The sequence below is a fragment of the Lepisma saccharinum genome, chromosome 28 (genome assembly GCF_977018435.1).
Source record: "Lepisma saccharinum chromosome 28, izLepSacc3.1, whole genome shotgun sequence".
Classification (NCBI taxonomy): domain Eukaryota; kingdom Metazoa; phylum Arthropoda; class Insecta; order Zygentoma; family Lepismatidae; genus Lepisma; species Lepisma saccharinum.
In genome coordinates, this window is record NC_139256.1 from 21,369,004 (window position 1) to 21,387,336 (window position 18,333).

The 18,333-nt window shown below is 37.6% G+C and overlaps 2 long non-coding RNA genes across 2 annotated transcripts in view; both read left to right on the forward strand.

The window, feature by feature from the left end:
• Positions 1-18,333, forward strand: part of LOC145980638 (uncharacterized) — a 64,972-nt gene that overhangs the window by 32,343 nt on the left and 14,296 nt on the right. The window lies entirely within an intron of this gene.
• LOC145980806 (uncharacterized) lies at positions 13,593-18,123 on the forward strand. Its single transcript, XR_014440887.1, has 3 exons — positions 13,593-13,693; positions 15,656-15,875; positions 17,960-18,123. It is a non-coding gene; the product is annotated as an uncharacterized LOC145980806 (long non-coding RNA).

The following is an 18,333-nucleotide window of genomic DNA, read 5'->3' on the forward strand; positions in this document are numbered from 1 at the left end:
GAGCTGACTCTACTTCGTAAATGTCCTAGTCTATTTTGGAGTTTGTCTAACAAGCATGAAGCCTTCTGTTGTCGTTTGATCTCCAATGAACCAAGTGTGAATGTGTGGTGAACATCAGCTCGTAATAAAAAAAAATAGTGCTTTACAAATACAAAACGTCTTTGATCTAGCAACAGCATCGTAAACATGTTTCCCGATGGCTATCATAATCATTCCCAAGAAGGTTCAAACATAATTGTTGTATTATATTTGTTTATGTGTTATTTTTTGTGTATCAAGAATTACAGCGTGGTTACGATGAGCTGAGTGCATGCTTTTGTGCTTCAGTGTACTCCGATGTATTTTCACTACTTGCCTAACACTACGGCTGTGACCAAACTTGCTATTGAAGTTTTCCTGCTGAAGTTCACTGATCGCTGTAGAGAGTTAGGCAACACACATAGCGTCATCCATGGTGAGTACTTCAGGATATAGGTGTAGTATGTCACCACATTTTAATCACGGCAGTATGTCTCCACATTTTTTCTCGATACGTCATTGCGAACCACGGTAGGTTAGGTTAGGTTAGGTTAAGTTAGGTAAATAAAACATACACATATTTTTTGTATGTTTCCCTAACCTAATCTAACCTTACCTAACGTGGTTAACAAGAAAGTAAAGTGGAGAAAATATACGCAAATTAAGAACTTGAAACATACATATCACACCTACATTCTTCCAATGTGGAGACATACTACACCTATACCGGTGTTCCATTTTTGCGGATGACTGTACAAAAAACGTGATATCCCTTTATGGGTCCGAACAGTACGCCTCTCAGACATTTCAAAGAATTAGCCAGCTGTATTTTTTCCGCAACCAGTTATCGCGGAGTACAAAACAAGCCTTAACCGCAAGGTTAAAAGCCAGACGTCCGTTTCCTGATCGAAGGCAATTAAGCTCTTAACGAGCGTCGTTTAACGTGAAGACCATTGCGGGAACATCTATATTTCTTAGAACAACAAACCCTTGGTCTCCTAATGCGTGAACTAACACAGCAAGGCCAAGTGCGAGCTTTTATTAATGTGGTAGGCAGCTGTTAACCATTATTGTCTAGTTACGTCGTGTAGCATATGAACCAAGTGGGAAAATAAAGAATTCGGTATAGTTTTGGGGTACTAATTTTTCCTTATGCCACAGTGATGTGGGTGAGTAAGGATTCCAAAATAATAACAAAAAAACAGAATAGAACATGAATGGGAATTGTAGCTATCCTGGCGACATGATTCGAACAAGTGTTCTCGGGTTACCAGCCAAGTTAAAAAAAACGCCGATTTAACCTGGCTGGTAACCCGAGAACACTTGTTCGAATAACATAAATGGTTGGAGAAACGCCAGCCTTTCAATGCGGTTTATTCAGTAGTTTCAGCTTGCTGAAGTTTGAAGATATCGACAAAATTTTATTTTTCATGGAAATTTGTTTGTCGTTTTTCGTTATTTTTCACGCAACATCGAATTTTTTTTTCGTCGTTTCTTAAAACAGTTATACTTAATGTAATACGTCGAAATATTTTCGAGATCGCATTACTATTTGTTTCTTTTTTATTTTGAGTGACAGTGGATTATGGCATCCAGAGGTTGCATAAATTCACCAGATCTGTTTTGCTATGTGTGCGGTTATCTAACAGACAAATACCATTGGCAGTCTTTTACACCGTTTCTGAAGAAAGCATATGAACTCGTATACTTTCATTCGAAGGTGGATAGTGGTAAGTCGTGGGCACCACAGTTCATCTGTTCGACATGTGCATGCAACTTGCGCGGTTGGATAAGGAAGGCGAAGAAGTAATGTTCCTTCATCTGGGAGTGGGATAGCAGAGATAGGAAGCACCACTACATAAAGAAGAATTGGCCGATCAGAGATAGAATGTAGCCATGAAGTAGAAACGTCCTTCGTGTGCCGTTGGTTGAGCGTGAAAAAGTTATTATGCCACCGCTTCATTTGAAGCTGGGGCTCATGAAGAATTTCGTTACTGCACTAGACAACGACTCAGATGCTTTTCGGTACCTGTGCAACAAGTTTCCGGAGTTCAGTTATGCGAACGTGAAAGAAGGTGTGTTCATAGATCCACAAATAAGGAAGATCATTGCTGACAGCCACTTCCAAGACTTACTGGCTGGCACTGAAAGAGATGCATGGGTGGCATTCAATTCAGTCGTAGCCAACTCCCTTGGAAATTATAAATCTGCTGACTATGTGAATGTTGTACAGAAGTACATTAGTGCGTACAGACAGCTGGGTTGCAACATGTACCTCAAAATTCATCTCCTCGACTCACAACTTGACTTCTTCCCCCAAGAACCTAGGTTCAGTCAGCGACGAACATAGTGAACGTTTTCATTAGGATATCTCGGTGATGGAGTCACGCTATCAGGGTCGATGGAGTGCAGCAATGTTGGTTGACTACTGTTGGACGCTTCAGCGCGACATGCCAAATGCTCTGCACAAACGCAAGTCTACAGCCAAGAAATTCAAACCAAACAAACCTCAAATCAAGGAAGTATATTCTATATGTATGTATTTTATATGTGTAATATACCTTCAACTAGATGTTACTATATAGTACGCGTATATGTGTCATATGACGCATTTGCACTATTTTCTTAGTTAAAGCCATGTTCATTAATTCTCCATGTAGCAATAAGTGCTCTAGTGAAACCTATGTCTGCGAGTTGTTTGCGTTGATACAATGTTAAACATATATAAATGGTTGATGTCGTATATCTCAAGACTGGTGGGTGTTACAGACAAATGGTTTGCATATTTTGAATCAGCATGTTTCAATTGTCTTAGAACGCTTGTTGGATACCAAGATATCCGCCGAATTTTTTTTGTTTGTTAATCAGTAATTTACCACTTTCCAATACGATTCTTTGGAATTTCTCGGCTGTTTGGGATTCCGAGGAGTCTGAAATTATTTTCCCAAGTCGGCACCTCAGTTCGATAATTCACATGCCGTTGCTTTGGATTATTTATACAGTACCGTTTGACACGCAAAAACATGGGTCGTAGGTGCCATGACGAAGAGCAGATTAAGTGTATACACAATGAAACAGTCACTCTCCTTTTATGTACCTAATCCAGTCACGGTGATTGGGTTCCAAACAGGAAGGCGGGGGTCAAGGAACAGTTTAGTTTCCCTTGATACATACGGTTTAGCATAGTGCGGGAGCAAAAGTGGCAAAATGTGTGGGGGGAGCAACTGCCCCCACCCCCTCTCTAATCGCTCACTATTTTGACAGGCGAAACTAGATTGATTGAGTTGGTGGCTTAAGTCCACTTACTGGACCTACAGTTTAAAGTGGGATCCGAACCACATGTGCCTCCATCGGGTATCAAACCCGGGACCCCTTGATTACAAGGTGGCGTCGCTACCACTACGCCATCGGGGAGCCACGGCGAAACTGGAACCTACGGCTTCATCATGCAGTCAGCCCTGGAAATTACATTCTTTCAGGCTGAAGAATAACGGACATTAAATTTCGGTCTCGTGTCGATTTAATAACACCATGCCCCTGCTCCACACCTTTCACGCATCAATTTGCGAGTTTCAACGAAGTGTGACACGTAGCAGAGTGGACAATGAGAACTACTGCCAAGACAAAGCAATAAGTTTCGTGCTACGCTAACAAGGCACTTCACACACGTCGTTTCGCCTTGGAGTCGTTATCTCAAGAAATATGGGGCAATTTCAGTCAAACAGGTTCCATTGAGACCGCCATTAACACGGCAAACATATTCCTCCTTTCAATGAATCTCTGTGCTCTCTGCCAAGGCTATTGCGAGCATAGTAAAAAGCCAGAAATCAGTTCGCGCCTTGCTGTCTCATGCAAAATAGTACCCTTTGCCAAACAACCACAGGAATTACCACCTTTTCAATTCGGAAACAAGGGAAGGGTCTTTCATTGACACATATTGAAGTTCTTGAAGGCATAGAAACATCACTGGAACATACGAGATTTCACTTAGAATTACAGTCTATCTTTGGAAAACATTGTCAACGAAGTACAGCAGTATTTGATTAGAAATCTTATAATACTGACTGAGAGTTCTCACACATTAATAACACATTTCATTATCAACGTGTCTAAGTTTTTCAAAAAGATCAAACTATGTACAATTAATATAAGCTACATTTTGTGTTAACTTTTGTTATATATACTTGATACAAGAACTAGAACAGAGCTAAAACGCAATGAAACTGTCTGCAGCGCCTCTAGCGGCGAAAACGAAACTACCATTCTGCAATTGTGCTGAATGGTCAACTCAATCTCGCTGCTGAAGGTTTTTGTATTCGAGTCCTACGCGGTGCCGGTGATTAAGGGGAGCGATGGGGGGCAGTTGCTCCCGCTCCACTTTACGCCACTTTTGCCCCCGTACTATGCTAAAACTTATCTACATAGGGAAATAAATTATCTTTGCCCCCTCAACCCCACAGTTTTGGAACCCGAGCGCCGCCACTGGTCCTACGTATAATACATTAGTTCCTTTCTGGTTCTTCTACCGTCTATTTCATCTACGTCATCATCGTAATTAACCTTAAGATTGATTGATTGATTTGCTTTATTTTACTTCGCTTTTTGTGCCACTTTTGGCTACTTTGCGAAGATGGGGATGAGTGATGATGTGATTAAATCGATGAATGGACACTCACAGACATCCATGTCCAGGCCAGGATTCGAATCAGGAACCCCTGGCGTCGTAGCGCGATGTGCTAACCACTCCGCCACGAGGACCGGCACAATTAACCTTAAGAAATAAGATAAGCGTCCAGAAAGTAAGTTCCGATTTGTCATAAAATAAACCAAGAACATCAGTAGTAATTGACATTTCTTGCATAAGTATATATTAGAACTGTAATTGTGAAAATAATGCATGTAAGTTTGTTAGGAGGACTACGTGTGATGCTATCAGCATGTTTGAGAAACAAATTTTCACCAAGTGTTGGCAACTGGATGTGTCTCACACCAAACTCGAATCCTGATTGGGTGAGATTGATGAATTTATGTTCTTTCCTTATAAATATGTGTTTTATGTACTAAAGGTAAATTTATGCATTTTTAATGTGAAGAAAGACTTCTGAGATCACATTGCAGTCGTATGGTTGGCACTCTAGCGAGTATGGCCATTTTCCGAAGCAACAACAAAACATGTTTTTACCTAAAAATCAGCTCCTTAATAATGACGTGTGCCTCAGTATTAATGTGCACAGCGCTACTGCAGAACAACAGGCTTACGAAAAAGCCTTTCCAGAAAGCAATTTCTCCGGGTATTTATCAAACATTGTGTCACTAGGCCTGGAATGCGATATATTTGCATTCGGCCTTGCCAACACGTTTTACGCTTTTTGCACACCTGTTTCGGAGAAATAACGGAAGCCAATTTTGAAAGAACTGGTTCCAACTGTTAATGCCGAATGCCTAACAAGTTATAAACAAGTGCACCGCATGTATAAATGTGTGTCTAATATATTTTTTTCTCGTTTCGAAGGTCGTTTTAAACAAAGCAAAGAACACACGCAGCAATTCAAACCGTAATTAGTTGTTTCACCAATAAGGAAAAAGTGGTACCAAGGAAATTTAAATTGAAAATTCTTCCATCAGAACTTGTTCTATCAGTAGTCACAATTTCTCTTTCTTAACAATGGTTGTCAATTTCTGCTATTGTTATATGTTCCGAAAGTTTAAAATTCTGTGGATAGATTCTTGCTTGAAATAAAGTTTCATAAATATCTCTCAACATTCTACGGCGTTAGTAATGTCATGTCTTGTCATGAGTATTATAAACTTCTCTTTGGACCGTTTTTTCCAAAAACATTGTCAAACCTAAAAATATGCTAAACTATAGCAGAGGAAAGTCACCAAAATCGACATACCGTTTTGTTTTTTAACCTTAACTCAGAGTAGAGAAGGAATTTTCCGAAGTGGAATTCATGAATGTGAACATCAATTCCATGCCCAAGTATAAGCTGTGTAAAAGATCTATTACAACAACATTTTGTTCCGCAAAATAGTTTTTTCACGAAAGGTTCAATCATGCCAACTGAGAAAATGGGTTCCTAAACCGACATACCTGTTTAAATAATGAATTAAACTACAAAGCAACACAAACGAATGTATGTGATAATATTTTAATGGCTTCTATTAGAGAATAAAGCAATTCCTTTTATCAACATGAAAGGAAATGTAATTTATTTGGCATATTTAGTCCTCAATGGGCAACACAAATAAAGTCATTTTCAGAAATCATAGAGTACATATCATGTTCTGCACCTGCAGATTGAAACATGAGCCTAAATATTGCACATGATACACATTCACCACTGGCATCCTCAGAATAAAGCCCTTCACAAGAAATACATTCAGCATGTATGGCATCTTCATCTGGTGCAACGGTTTAGGGAACTCAATTGTTGACGTGTGTCGGTTGAGGGAACGACGCCATCAACAATAATAACCTAAAAAATCTACAAACAGCACATCTTCCCAACTAAAAGAAATACATGTTTGGAATCGTTATTCAACAAGATTAAAACTATAAAAGTTTACTCATCCTTCCAGTATGAATAATATAGCACTATGGACAGACAAACAAAAATATTGAAATCAGCCCAAAACAAAAATCTCTCCCTGCACAATGATAACACTGATTAACAAAAAAATAATTTCGGCGGATATCTTGGTATCCAACACGCGTTCTAAGACAATTGAAACATGCTGATTCAAAATATGCAAACCATTTGTCTGTAACACCCACCAATCTTGAGATATACGACATCAACCATTTATATGTGTTTAACATTGTATCAAGGCAAACAACTCACAGACATAGGTTTCACTAGAACACTTTTTGCTACATGGAGTACTATTAAACATAGCTTTAGCTAAGAAAATTGTGCAAATGCATCACATGGCACATATACTATATAGTAACATCTAGTTGAAGGTATAATACACATATAAAATACATACGTATAGAAAATACTTCCTTGATTTAAGGTGTGTATGGTTTGAATTTCTTGGCTATAGAGTTGCGTTTGTGCTGAGCATTTGGCATCTCACGCTGAAGCATACAACAGTAGTCTGCCTACATTGCTGCACTCCATCGACACTGATAGCGTGATTCCATCACCGAGATGTCCTGATGAAAATGTTCACCATGTTCGTCGCTGACTGAACCTAGGTTCTCGGGGAAGAAGTCAAGATGTAAGACGAGGAGATGAATTTTGAGGGATAGCTATGTTGCAACCCAGCTGTCTTCTGCACGCACTAATGCACTTCTGCACAACATTCACATAGTCAGCAGATTTATAATTTCCAAGGAAATTGGCTACGACTGACTTGAATGCCACCCAATCATCTCTTTCAGTGTCACCCAGTAAGTCCTGGAAGTGGCTGTCAGCAATGATCTTCCTTATTTGTGGACCTACGAACACACCTTCTTTCAGTTTCGCATAACTCATCTTCGGAAACTTGTTGCACAGGTACAGAAAAGCATCTGAGTCGTTGTCTAGTGCCTTCACAAAATTCTTCATGAGTCCCAGCTTCAAATGAAGTGGTTGCATGATAACTTTTTCACGTTCAACCAACGGCACACGAAGGACGTATCTACTTCATGACTGCATTCTATCTCTGATCGGCCAATCCTTCTTTATATAGTGGTGCTTCCTATCTCTGCTATACTACTCGCAGGTGAAGCAGCAGTACTTCTTCGCCTTCCTTATCAACGGCGCAAGTTGCGTGCACATGTCAAACATATGAACTGTGGTGCCCACGACTTACTACTATCTACTTTCGAATCGTATAGTTCATATGCTTTCTTCAGAAACGGTGTAAAAGTCTTCCGATGGGATGGATTTCTGTTAGATAGCCGCACACGTAGCAAAAGAGATGTGGTGAATTTATGCAACCTCTGGACGCCATAATCCACTGTCACTCAAAATAAAAAAGAAATAAATGAAAGTATAGTAATGCGATCTTGAAAATATTTCGACGTATTACATTAAGTATAACTGTTTTCACAAACGACGAAAAAAAAATCGGTGTTGCACGAAAAATAACGAAAAACGTCAATTTTTTTTTGAGGAACGGTATTCCATGAAAAATAAAATTTTGTCGATATCTTCAAAACTTGACGTGATAGAGCAAAACGGTTTTCAGATTTGATATCAGCATGAAAAACTGCATTAGAAAATGTAAACATCATGTCGGATATCTACAGCTTGTTTATCAGTGTAATCGGTACAAACACTTGTTTCGCTGGTCGCACAATATCTTGAGAGCCTAGAAAATATATTCTCTATAGAGTTACCCTGTTGCCGCGAAGTGGCAGGACTTCTCGGCTGTGAAATAGGGGTGTGCCGGTTTAGGAGCCCTATGTTAGTTATGGTGACTTTCCTCTACTGACTGCTGAAGAAAATTCCCACTTAAAAAATTCCTACGTATATTTGAATAATTTCAGAAATACATGTTCATAATGTCGGCATGGGGTGTTATTTCAAACCTTATGAATTATACAAGTGGCGAAGAAAGATTGTGCAGTGAAGAATCATATTGAATATTCGACAGATGGCGATACTGATGTCTGTTTACAAAAGACCTGAGATTTTAGTGTTATGAAGTAGATGTGATTCTCAAAGTAGTAAAACAAATTTCCGAGTTAAATACTTATCTCTCATCAGTGACATTTTCTGGATTATATTTCCCCCGTAGAATCGCAAATTCCTGTGATTGTTGGTAAAACATGAAAAGAATTCGCTTTGAAATCTTATTTATGAAATGTATTTCATTTCCTGGTGAGTGTTAATTTATTAATATCTAATGATGCATGGTGGCGGCGATTGGGCTCCAAAACTTTGGAGGTAAGGACGGTTTATTTCCACTTGGTACAGATAAGGTTAAGCATAGTACAGGGACAAAGGTGGCAAAAAGTGGGGGGGGGGGCAACTGCACCCCCTCGCCCCCCTAATCGCCTTCACTGGATGTATACTATCTACTGTGATACCAAGGATCGCATTTACAGGACTGTCTACCTATGGCAGTCGATATTTTAGAAGGAAATAAAGTTACAATAATGTATTTTAGCTTACCGAAATAGACATATACACAAATACACACAAACCCATACACAGGTGGATTAACCAATGGGCAACTTTGGCAATTACTCCGGGACCCCCACCAAAAGGAAGCTGTGAAGGACCTCCACCAAAAAAAAAAATATTTTAACCAGCTGGCTATGATTGTGAGAAGTTACATAAGAAGTTGTATTTTAAAAATTTAAAAAAAACTTTAATATTGTCGTATGTCTACACTCTTCTGGATCCAATTGTAGCACAGCTTTCAGTCGATCTGTTTGTAGATATCTGCAGCTCAGTATACTTTATACCATGGATTGATTGGGCTGTGGTGTGGAAATAAGGCACACTTATTCAAACAATCAATTCTCAGATACGATTAAGATAATAAATAATCCTACGAAGTACATAACTTTCTTTCGTTAATAACATGGTATTAGAACTGTGGGGTTTTCTAGGGAAAACATTTGTAGAGATACTAGCGCTCTCTCTCGGTGCATCAGTGAACTACGGGACACCTAATTTTAAGCAGCGCTTTTGTGAACCGGGCTAACGTAAGCTAATGGACGGCGGAATGAGTTGATTGTTTCCTTTCGGCTTTCGGCCATTGAGTACTTTTCTCAACACTGTGCGACTTACGTGTTATTGTTGAGTACTGACGTGTTCGTAACTAAGCCCCGCGACAGGTTAACTTTGCAGCAACTTTTCGCATGTATAGACCCAAACATGCACACAGAATGTAGTTGAGCTGTAACACTGCCAATTTTCTCACAGTCTGGATGGGATATGAACAGCTTGTCGGCTGAATGCCGTTCTCGAGTGGACTACATATAACCTGCTGCAAACTTAACGTGCCGTTAAGACGTAACTTCACGTAGTATTGAAGACTTTTAAGGTAAGTCAAAACGTACGTTCTTTCCTTGTTTAATGTTTTTTTACTAGCAAAGCACATGGCGGTTTATATATATATATATATATATATATATATATATATATATATATAACAGTTGGGCTGAAAAGTTCGTAGGCTAACATAGTAAAAAATATTTTTTTTTGACAAAATTCGATTTTATTATTCAATATAGTTGCCTTTGAGGGCGATACAACGATTATAGCGGTCATACAATTTTTCGATGCCATTTTTATAGTACGATTTCTCTTTAGCCTCAAAATAGGCCTCAGTTTCGGCGATTACCTCTTCATCAGTGCTAAATTTCTTTCCAGCGAGCATTCTTTTAAGGTCTGCAAACAGGAAAAAAGTCACTGGGGGCCAGATCTGGAGAATATGGTGGATGGGGAAGCAATTCGTAGTCTAATTCATATAATTTTGCCATCGTTTTCATTGATTTGTGACACGGTGCATTGTCTTGATGAAACAGCACTTTTTTCTTCTTCAAATGGGGCCGTTTTTTCGTGATTTCATCCTTTAAACGCTCCAACAACGCTATGTAATAATCTCAGCTATCTCGATCAACTTCACTTTACGATCATTTAAAATTATTTTGTGGACTTTTTTGATGTTTTCGTCGGTAATAGCCTCTTTGGGGCGTCCACTGCGTGCATCGTCTTCGATGCTCATTTCGCCTCGTTTAAATTTAGCAAACCACTTCTCAACGGTTGATTTTCCTGGTGCAGAGTCCGAATAATGTTTATCAAGCCAAGCCTTGGCTTCAACAGTATTTTTTTTCGCCAAAAAGCAATGCTTTATTAACACACGAAATTCTTTTTTATCCATTTTTTCACAATAACAAAAGCTGCTTCACTCACAATGCTATATCTTACGAACTAATTATCCGGCAGCTGTGAAATTTATACACGTATCTTTTGAAGGTTAGTACTAAGTAAAAATCACATGGATTTAATTCTAGTAACGCCATCTATGAGTCAGCGTACGAACTTTTCAGCCCAACTGTTATGTTTATGTTCCCTCATAAGTCATAAGTTAAGACTCTGTGACGCACCCAAATAATTTTTAACAATCAATCAATAAGTTAAGACTCAGTTATCGGATTTCTTTTAAAGAAATAACACATGCCCAGGGATGTGCTGTAACACAGCAGGCTCGGAAAAGCTTGTGCAAGCCGTTTGTTAAATTCATATTGTTATTCTGACACGGTAATTCAATTTACATGTATGTGTGTCTTTTTTATGTATAAGCACAAGTTAAACTAGGTTCTACTCTTAATTGTAAATAATATCATGTATAATAAATTATGTACGTAAGTAAAGTCTACTGCTCAGTTCTCTGTTTCCTTCTGAATCCCCTTAGTATTTACTATACAGGGTGATTATAAAGTCTCGATCCATTTTTTATAAAAATAGGCTTGAGATTAGAACAAATGTATCGAATGGACTCCCGAGTACATGGTAACAAATAATCAACATTAAAAGAAAAAATATCAAACATGATAAGTGGTGTACAGAAGAAAACCCATTAGTGTGTCACACATGAGCATCCTGCATGTCTGCACACGCATCCCGACGACGAACAGTTTCACCAAACACGTTTGATACTATTGCCGGTGTCATGTTGAGCACAGTGTTTCTGATACGTTGGCGTAAGGTGATCCTCACTCTGTACACCTATGACTTGATGTAGCCCCATCAAAAAACGTCAAGAGTTTTAAGATCCGGAGATCGTGGTACTCATGTGCATTGTGATCCCCTACAAATCCACCTACGTGGAAACGTAGCATTCAAGTACACACGAACAGTCTTTGCGAAGTGAGGTGGGGCTCCATTGGAAAACCATGGTTTCCAAGATGCCATCTTTAGCTTAGCTTAGCCTTATTGTTGATGATTTTGGTCTTTTGGTGACGGCATCTTCTACCCGTTACACGGTTTCGGCTGCTAATCTGGGGCTTCCTGAATGTTTAGCATTGTGCACAGTACCTGTTCGCTTGAATTTTTTTAACCATAAGTCTGATATTAGCCCAAGTTGGAGCAGGTTTATGGAATTTCCTTTCAAGAGTTTCCTGGATCTCTCTGAAGCTTAATCCCCGCAAACGTCCACACACCACATCTATTCTACCTTCAGTAGTCAGCATCTTTCACATCACGTACAAGAGAATGAAGAAATCATCAGTTTTCTCAAAAATGGATCGAAACTTTATAATCACCCTGTATATATTGTAGTTACGGTGTTTGCTCTTCATAGTAGACATTTAGACGCAGAATTTTACTGCTGCTATAACGCTACAATTTTTGTCCTGTAACTTTATTTTCCTGCGCTATTCTCCCTGCAAACCTATCTGCGATATGTTCCATTGTGAATGACTACTGATTCTAAAATCAGGTCTACCGTTTCAACTGCTGAAAATTGGTGGTTAACATATTGAGCTAATAAAGCTTCTAGTAAAAAATAATAAAAAAATGGGGGGTCCCACAAAACATTTTGTCCAGGGGCCTCCACAAACCTTGATACAGCCCTGTGGGTGTTTGTAAAGTATGAATTCCTTTCTACAAAAGTTTCTCCATTGGTCCCTGCATTTATCTGTTATCATCAACAACAGAACTATAGCCTATCTGTTGATTAAAGAAATACTTAGCTAGTCGCAAGACAACAATAATTACTTCAGACACGACAACAGTCAATTATATGTTAGCCAGGAACGTCGCAATATAAGTGTAATCAAGGTAAAGTGTAATGTCTTGTGGAGTAAGGACACAACATTTTAACTATTATATTTAACATTAGTTATCATAGCGATATGTAAGAAACTTCTGGAGGTGCAACAGATGGGATATGTGAATGTCTTCATTAATACTCATGAACAATATCTCCGTTAAGTAATAAGCTCAGCCCCAAATTCATTATAGAACGTAAAGTAAATACATCATTAACTTTAAAAGAGAAATAATAACACCAGTAATTATTTCCTACGCTTCCACACATACACATGTGTCTATCAAAGGAAAATCTACCAAGCAAAACTACAGGGATTTCATCATAATTTAACAATGAGGTCAAAAATTGCTCATAATATAAATTTTCCAAAACTAAAGCAAAATTGTAAATTAGTATTTAATTATTTCCTAACACTTCCTAGGAAACACGTATCTTAATATTCTGGAACGATGAGGATATAAACAGCTTGTCGCCAAATGTACAAAAATGCAATTACTATCATTAATTCTACAATGACCGTAGTTATGAGCACAATTTTTGAAGAGATGCTAAAAGTGTGACACAATGAAAGAGTTTTGCGTTATTCTAGCTCCATCTGTGGAGAATTCAAGACATATTATTATTCACAAGGTCCACCACGAGATGACACGGCAATTCTTTTGAAATAATTTCCCGATCTTGAACTCTCAGCCCGGTCGCGAGAAATAGAACGAGCAGTTGAAAAGAAAGCGAAGCCAGGGAAAAGATTTCGAATTGCAAATTTCTCGCACCGCATTAAGTTTCCCACATGAGGCCAAGGGAGTGACGACACCACAGCGGACCAGATGAAACATCTGCTAATTTCTCAAATGCAAGGTCCCGAGTTGGGTATATATAACAGTCGCAGTAAAATGGATGAACACCGAGTCTTATTGGTACGACAGAATTTAGAGCAGCTATCATGAAGTACTTGGTAAGTACAGCATTAGAATTGAATCGCAGGAATAGCCGCGAAATGGATTATTCTTTTGGAGGTATATTTTGTTTTTCTTGGTGATCCTTGTTTTCTAACTTAATGTGATATTCCTTTCGCACTTGTTCGTTTTCCACTTAAAAGGATTCTTGGTTATTCGTTCGACGCTTAAACTGTGTCGCTCGCGGTTATTCCTTCCACGCTTACACTGTTTTATGGTTATTCCTTCCACGCTTAAACTGTTTCGTTGTTATTCCTTCAACGCTTACACTGTTTCGTGGTTATTCCTTCAACGCTTAAACTGTTTAATGGTTATTCCTTCAACGCTTAAACTGTTTCGTGGTTATTCCATCCACGCTAAAACTGTTTCGTGGTAATTCCTTCAACGCATAAACTGTTTCGTGATTATTCCATCCACGCTTAAACTGTTTCGTGGTTATTCCTTCAACGCTTCAACTGTTTCATTGTTATTTCTTTCGCGCTTAAACTGTTTCATTGTTATTTCTTTCGCGCTTAATCCATCTTAAGTTATTCCTTTCGCCCACTCTTACACTATTTCATGGTTATTCCTTCTACGTTTAAACTGTGTCGCGGCTATTCCTTCCACGTTTAAACTGCTTCACAGTTATTCCATCCAGGTTTACACTGTTTCTTGGGTATTCCTCTCGCACTTAATCCGTTTCGCGGTAATTGCTCTCGCACTTAAACGGTTTCGTGGTCATTCATGTCGCATTTAACACGTTTCGCAGTAATTCCTTATACGTTTAATCCACCTGTCAGTTATCTTGTTCACATTTAGTTCGTTTCGCGGGTAATACTGTGGTATCGTGCCCATTCATGCATATGGACTGTTAAAAACAGCAGATATAATGGTACGACTCTTCAAAGCTTTGGGACGTTTAGCAATTCTGGCGTAATTCACTGTTCTGCTAGAATGGTTATGATCTAACCTGTGTTCATCAATTTCATATTAAAAACTAGTTCACCCTCACAATTTCAAACAGAATAAAGTCGCACAAATTGACATAATGTAAGGAAATTTAAACGAAAATGTCCTAAACGCCACCACAACTAGTATTTTCCCATCACTATGATATTAATTCACTTCTATGTTCTGCATTTTTGTTGATTTTTTATTTAAATCTATTTTTAAATTGTACCTATTGTTGAAATGTTTGTTGAATGTGCTAATGAAACTACAATAATTTCAGTAAATTTTCTTCCAGTGAAAATAAAACATTCTGGATGTACTCCATAATTGAAACTTAAAATATTAACTTAAATATTTTTAGTCTTTGTAGCTGAATTTTGGAGATTCTTTTGATGATAGTTTGAAAAATATCAGCTACCATGCTTATTTACAGTTTAATGATAATGACACAATTTATGGTTTAACACGATTAATGTTTTGTATAGCTATTTTTCTACACAAAATCTTTGCTATTTTTGCCTATCAAAATTATTTAATTTTAAATCAAGATAAATGTGTGCTTACATTTCTTTTCGTATGAGTTTCATACCATCAGTACATATATGTTGTTTCCTTTCTTAGAGCCTAATAAACACCATTAAATGATTACGAGATTAATGTACTTTCACGAAAAGTGATTCTGATATCTACAAAATAATTATGTACATTATTCTATAAAGTATTTCTTTAAAGTGATTTAAATCAGTGATTTTTTTCAAATCAGCTGATTTAAATTAATCCACCTTGATTTTCTGTCAATAGATGACGTCCTGTACCGTACGCATAGCAGTTCAAGACTATTCCAGCACGTCTACACAACAGACAGACCCGAATATCAACTATTTAGACCCATATTAAAGCACACATTGTAATAAAAATGAGAAATTCAGTTATAACGAATACGAAGACTCTTGTAAAAAGCAATCATAAACTCACAATGGTTTCTTTATATATGTTACAATAATTGTAATAAAATTATTATAAAATTCCAGGCCATCTTCGTTATCTTCGCCCTTGTAGCCGTATCCTTAGGGCAGGAGGTTGTAAGGGATAAGAGAGGCCTTGGCTACGGTCTAGGCTACGGTTACGGTGGTCTTGGCTACGGTTTTGGAGGACTCGGCTATGGATATGGCGGACTCGGCTACGGCTATGGTCTTGGATATGGCCTCGGCTATGGATTCTATGGCTAAGGGATATTCACACCTGTTTAAGGTACATATGTAGTCAATAGCTGGTACAATTCATTTAATAACGTTGCATAGCAGTAGAAATATGTACGATGGAAGGTAAAAAAGTTCCATTCTCAACATTACTGTACAGTGGGATCCATAAGTATTGCTCAGCAAATTGTCCATGACTATATTCGTTGCTTTTTATCTTCATCCTAGTATTTTTCAGGCCTGCATTTTTTACGTATACTGATTCAGAGGTTGTAAGCAGATTGGTGTTTTGTGCCAGTTCTTGAAGCTCTCATTGCATAAAACAAAGGGGGTAAACGTGGTGATGGACAATTTGCTTGGTAATACTTATGGATCCCACTGTACAATGGATCTGAAATTTGATCCACTAACTCTTTCCTCTCTACATTGATTGATTGACTTGGTATTTTAAGTCCACTTTATGCACAGTAAGGCTAAACGGAACTGGACCTACAGTTTAAAGTGGGATCCGAACCACTTGTGCCTCAACCGGGTAACGAACCCGGGACCCCTTGATTACAAGGCGACGACGTTTCCTCTCTACATATCCACAAATTTACAAATTTATATAAATCTATTTTCAATAATATGTACCTGTCTAGCATTTGTATAAATTGAAGCCAATTTCGAGAGCCACAATCAGCAAGAAACGCCATGTATGTCAGTTTAATAGTTTCGATTCCATGCGGTTTTTGATGATAATGCAGTGAGCAATTCAAGCAAGCGGATTAGTTCACAATCTCGCCTCCCTCAGTGTCTTTTGTAAGTTAATGGAATTTAGCTCATTTTAGCTTAACCTATACAGTACTTAATGGAAAAACTTATACTGATAGATTCTTACCAAATTAAAAGTAAAGTAATTAACTGCACAATTTTAAAACTTTTTGCAATGGCTATCAACATGTATTCATCTGAAAATCTTACTCTTGCTCAATAATAAAATTAATTTTTATATATAATAACTTATCTAAGAAGAAAAAAAATCATATTATGTACTGATATTAGCTCATAAACCAGCCAATAACTAGCTAAAGTTCAAATCACCAACCCTGAGACCTTATGTAAACAAAACCACGTGCATGCAGAAAGCACTGCAAACTCATAGAAGTAAAATAATCCTCACGAAAATCCAGCTTTGTTACAGGATTCATTACGTAAGGTAAATCAACGGCCAATTTGTAGTATGGGATACGCTGCCGCAAATGACGTCTCACTTTAAACCCAATGCTCTTTCTTTTGTACTTATTGCTTCACCTTTATGGTTAACTCTTTGCACCAGTAATCATTTCCTATAAATTTGCTTTCTTTCTTGCATGCGAATTGAATATATTTTACTTGCATTTTTTTGACAAAATTATATAACATGGTAATGTATATTCCTAAGGTTTTATATAGATAAGAGTGTATTTGAAATTTGTTTGTAGATTTTATGTAAATTGTATGTTATGTAAATAAAATATATAATGGGCATAAACAGCCATATGCAATGCTGTAAGTCCAATAAATATATTGATGATGATGATCAAAAAAAGACAAAGAAAGTTCGTAAATTTATTGTGGTTGGAAACTTTGACAAGCATCCTAATAACGATTTTTGTTCCGCCAAATATAGTGCACTTCGTAAAATAACTTGGTGACATGGCAAGGAAAGATAAGTGTGAACATTTTGTAGGAATATGCATTGTAACTTTCAATGAGCTTAGAAATTTGTGTACAATGATATTTTATAACATTGGTTATTTTTAAAAAATAATCATGTGAACAGCAAGGAAGTAGTGCCACTTTCAACATGGCGAGTTCTATGCGTGCGGGAAGGTCTCGGTGTTCAGCTGACGCAGAGTGATATATCGAATCGGTGAGACGGTTTATTTACAGAAGGTCTCAGGGTTGGTGATTTACACTATAGAGTATTTTTTACAACTAGATTCTCACCTTGACTGAACAATTTCGTTATAATTAATAATTTAATTTCTACAGATGTTAGAGTCTGTTGATATTACCAAATGACAAAGTGTATATAATTTTAAAATGTGTGTTAATGTACTTTATTTATCAATTGCTTTCTATTTTAGAATAACAACAGGTCATCCATTTTAGGTTTCTATAGGAAATATTGTTCACCACTGCTCAGAAAATACATTTTCTCCGCCTCTGCCATTTACCGAACGACATGAAGTACCAGCGCATTTACCTTTCCTGTAAAAATTTGCTGTTCTACAAAAACAAACCACTTTGTAATAAAATATAGTTTTCAACTGAAATATAAATGTGTACTTTTGTTTACTTCAATCCTTATATTCCTTGATGATTGACGATATTCCTTTCCCTTTCACAGAGTGGTTGAGTGAAACGAGTTACGTTCGCTAGGTTCGAGAAAATACTGTCGCTAGGTTTGAGAAATTACGGTCGCTATGCTTGAGAAATTACGGTCGCTATGCTTGAGAAATTACGGTCGATAGGTTTGAGAAATT